The sequence below is a fragment of the Portunus trituberculatus genome, chromosome 41, assembly GCF_017591435.1.
Source record: "Portunus trituberculatus isolate SZX2019 chromosome 41, ASM1759143v1, whole genome shotgun sequence".
Lineage (NCBI taxonomy): Eukaryota > Metazoa > Arthropoda > Malacostraca > Decapoda > Portunidae > Portunus > Portunus trituberculatus.
Window position 1 is genome coordinate 30,085,728 of NC_059295.1, and position 5,000 is coordinate 30,090,727.

At 39.2% G+C, this 5,000-nt stretch overlaps 1 long non-coding RNA gene across 1 annotated transcript in view; it reads right to left on the reverse strand.

Annotated features, from left to right (window-relative positions):
- LOC123516993 overlaps positions 1–5,000 on the reverse strand; it is a 78,595-nt gene that overhangs the window by 25,357 nt on the left and 48,238 nt on the right. Inside the window, exon 3 of the long non-coding RNA XR_006678356.1 lies at positions 4,362–4,451. This is a non-coding gene — a long non-coding RNA (uncharacterized LOC123516993). The remainder of the gene's footprint in view (positions 1–4,361; positions 4,452–5,000) is intronic.

Consider the following 5,000-nt stretch of genomic DNA (forward strand, 5'->3'; position numbering starts at 1 on the left):
CGCCCGAGTGGTTCCAGAGAGGGCAGGAAAGGCATGTTTTCAATACGGAGTTTCTGCCATCCTCTTTGAAGGCCGGGTAGAATTTTTGTAACGTTACGTGTATGAAAGAACACGGAAAAAAAAATTGGCAACAATATCTGGCTTCTGTCGTTGACATTTTATTCCGACTTTCTTTCCAGTTTTTGCTTTTTTTTTTCAACACATGTACAGCCTTTCAGAAAACTACGAACTTTTTAGCAGGGTAGTTTTGGCAAAAATAAACGAAGTACATTGCACGTGCTGACTTCATGGTTTTTTAGGTTTTTTTCTGTATGAGAAACTTCGTATTTTCTGCTTTTCAGGACATTCATAATATATGTCATGCGTATAAATTATTGCTAGAATTTAAAGCTCGATGCAAGAAAATAACAAAATAAAGTGACATATCAAACTGGTCTTAAACAGATAATAGCTGGAACTCCTTGTAACTAAATATAAAGAAGGGATTATTCAAATTTACTTAATCTTGAATGAGAATATAAACTGAAGAGTTCTGAGACGACTGTGTTCGCCCATCCTTAAAATGGCTGCAGATGAGCCATGACTGGAAACAAAAAGGCGGTGGAGAAATGAAAAGGCCATCCAAGTGACCCAACTCCATATACTACCTTCAGGAAGACTGGCGTTCTACGTACTCTAAGCCAATGCTCAATGGAAATACTTTCCGTGGCGCACCTGAACTACATTTCCTGCTTTTAAAGTTACACGATTTTTAAGGAACTTTTTTTTATTTCTTCTAATCATAGAGACAGATCAACGAGATATCTGCATTAACAGAAGAAGCACTCTTGAGACCCAACAGATAATCTCACTATCTATGATAATAGTAATCGTGATGAGAGATCAAAGCGTTTCAGAATAGAGGCTAATGTAAGACGATAGCTTGAAGAATGTTGTTGACAAAGTCTTCGAAGTTTTGCTAACGAAGCCTAAACACCAAAAAACTTGATCATTCTGAATAAGTTAATAATGATGTTTAATTATTGGAGCGTAGTTACATAACATGGTTTGGAAAAGTGTTAAAAAGTGCTACTTTGAGCAGATCGATCACTGCCATAGTTGGTTATCCTTGGCTAACACTCAAAGCACTATAATATATATATATATATATATATATATATATATATATATATATATATATATATATATATATATATATATATATATATATATATATATATATATATATATATATATATATATATATATATAGAGTTATGAGTTATGAATGTTAGCAAAGGACACTGTCGTGCATCAAGTGCTTAAAAGTTACTGGTGATTACGGACACAAAATTGTTTAACAGTGAATGGACTAAACGATCGCAAATGGTTTGTTTTGAGTGTTCATTCCGAGGCCTGTCTGACAGGTGAGAACTGAGCTGTTGTTCTTATTTCCCATCCTTATTGTGCCCAACCGAAAAGTCGCATCTCAGAGTATTACAACAGTGGACACGTAGCGATTCCACATGTTCACCTTGTTTCACGTCCTGCTGAGTTTTGTTCGATATCTGCAAGCGTTGGAGCGTCTGTCTCTCCACCATGTAATTACCTGTAGCTGGCAGGGAAACGACGTGTAATGGCGCCATGGTCAGTCAGGCACAAATGTTTGACATGGATAAATTTTAAAAGCGACGAACAGACGTGAAAATTTGGAACTGTACAGACAAACGCAAATATGTGGCAGAAAACGTGCCCCTGAAAGGCACTTACCTGCTATAATCCCTTTGTTTTAGAAAATGAGCAAGAAGTGAAAACAATGGTGCATTCAGAGTCTCGGGAAGCCAAAGAAATTTGAAGCACTTGTGAGCACGAGCTTGGTAACAGTTTGTATACTTGAAAGTATGGAAAGGATGAAATTGAGAAACTTCACCACAGCGTAATATGAAGCTCAGTGAGGAATAGAAGTGAGTCAAGGAAATACAGGCAAGACGGACTTAATTACGGTTCGTACACTTGAGAGCAGGTAGAAGGAAATGAGGATACTTCCGCACACAATAAAAGAACGTTTGCTGAATAAAAGTGAACTGCAAGGAATATACGTTTGGTTATAGCTCGTAGACTTCAGGGAAGGATAGAACAAAATAGAGATAGCAAATTATAGTAAAAAAAATATCAAATGAATATAATACAAAGGAATGTTAGCTTAGTTTTAATTACATATATGAATCTTGATTAGAAAGAAATTAAGAAGAGAAATGTACCAAAGGTGTGTGTGTGTGTGTGTGTGTGTGTGTGTGTGTGTGTGTGTGTGTGTGTGTGTGTGTGTGTGTGTGTGTGTGTGTGTGTGTGTGAAAATAAGGAAAGAATTAAATACGCGGAGAAGAAGAGATGAGAAGTACTTGTGTTTTACTTTCCTGCACCTCCTTCATCATCAGCCTTTTGGGACACATAACACTGATCAAAGCATTCACTCACGCCTTCTCTCCTTTCCTTTACGCCTTAACACCATTCCTCCACCAACACTCTTGTATGTAATGGATGCTACACAACACTCCCCATGTAACTAGTTCTTGGACAAAAAGATTCAGGAATGTCCTCAGATAGTTATTCTTGCTTTAATCTCTCTCTCTCTCTCTCTCTCTCTCTCTCTCTCTCTCTCTCTCTCTCTCTCTCTCTCTCTCTCTCTCTCTCTCTCTGCTTCACGCTATCGGAAGTTTGATAATGGTGAAATTGCCAGTTTTATCACACTTTACACAGACTGAGTAGACTTTCTTTCACTCGTTCCTTTTTTTTCAGTTGATTTTTTTTTTTTTTCGTTTAATAATTTTTGCAGATTCCGCCGAGAATGGAACCATTACCTGTATTTTTAGAGGTTTCCAATACAATTCCCCCTTTATTTTATTTCTTTTATTCTCTCTCTTATATTTACTATCGTCAAATTTACTGTTCTACTCCACGTAACTACTTCCGTGTTTTTTTTTTTTTATTGTTTTACTGAATTCTACCGAATCTCTCCAATGCGTATTTGTTTTCAGATTAATATCCCTTGTTTGCTTACCTCCACTTGTCTTTATATTTACCTTATCTTCCTACGCTTCCTTATTTCCTTTATCTTTGTTCCCTCTCTCTCTCTCTCTCTCTCTCTCTCTCTCTCTCTCTCTCTCTCTCTCTCTCTCTCTCTCTCTCTCTCTCTCTCTATCCTTGATGTATTTACTTTCCCTAATTTATTTACCTTTCCTCCATTACGTGTTTTCCTTGTTCTCTATGATACTCTCTCTCTCTCTCTCTCTCTCTCTCTCTCTCTCTCTCTCTCTCTCTCTCTCTCTCTCTGTGTGTGTGTGTGTGTGTGTGTGTGTGTGTGTGTGTGTGTGTGTGTGTGTGTGTGTGTGTGTGTGTGTGTGTGTGTGTGTGTGTTTTTTTCCTGTGGCCAATCAGCGCATGGTAATCCAAACAAACAACCAATCAGCCAGTCAGTGTACCAGCTGCCAGTCGTTCTACCACTCGCTGAATTAAAGAATACAGAGACGATATGCTAGTAATCCTCACACACACACACACACACACACACACACACACACACACACACACACACACACACACACACACACACACAGAGAGAGAGAGAGAGAGAGAGAGAGAGCGCACGCGCACACACACACACACACACACACACACACACACACACACACACACACACACACACACACACACACACACACACACACACACACACTCTTTATCTCGTAGCGTTTCTAGTGACTGCTCGAAGTCCGTAAGCGCAAAATATCGTGCTACATTCCAGCCATGAGCATTCTTACCAAATTAAAGGACTGTTTTACATCTTTGTTCCTTGTTCGCCGCCGGTCCACGAGCTCCTGCATGCCTCACTTCCTCTCCTCTTTGTAGTGCTTGCATTTGATAAGGGTGTGTCTTTCTCCTCCTCTTTCTTTAGGGTAGCTATAGATAACGTAGTACAACACTTGGCACTGACTCCCTAATGCGTCTGTAAGTGTGAATGTTAAGAAACTAGTACTTTTTTCTATTCTTTCGCTGATATTCACTGGAAATCGAACTTTAAGTGAAAGAAACTCCCCTCTTATGAAGTGATATAAGTGATCCTATGAGAACAATTATATCTATTTCGCTTTTCTATTAAAGGATCCGAGAGAAAGAACAACGTGAAAACTACAGCAAAAATAAAAAAAAAAACGAAAAGGAAGAATAAGGAAAAAAGCCAGCAAACAAAAACAACACAGACCTAGAAACATTAACTTTCAACACACACGAGAAAAATGAAAGAACACCAAGGAAAAGGAGCACCAATAAATGGGAAAAGACAACACCAGGACCCAAGAAGTAGTACAGTGGGTCATAACACTTACTCTGACGGAGCCGGTGAAGGGGACCGGGAGCCAAACAATTACTAGACTTGATGGTGGTCAGGGACATCGGGACCAGAAAGCGACACCACACTGCGATGGAAAAGAGAGAGTGTTAATTAAGGAAGCTCAATGGAGACACGAGGCTGGAGGAGAAGAGCTGTGCGCGCGCTGTGTGTGGGTGTGAGATAAAGGTCGCAACACTCAACACACACACACACACACACACACACACACACACACACACACACACACACACACACGCAAGTAAAGAAAGCATCCAGAAAGCATTGGGTACCTAAAATAGACGAAAAAAAATGACAAATATAAAACATACAAACAGAACCACAAACAAAACCAGGAAAACGTTACAAAGATCTTCATCCACATAACACACACACACACACACACACACACACACACACACACACACACACACACTACAATATAAATTCAAGTAATTAACTGCGACCACTTTCATTGAAAAGTCGAGTCAGCAGTAAGCCCTATCATGAGGCATTAAAGTAGGTGTAAGTGACCCTAGGATTTTTGGACCTATTATTGGTAGTGGTAGTAGTGGTGGTGGTAGTGGAAAAAATGCAAAGAGCCGTAACTAATCGTTGAGAAGAGGCTGGAATTTTT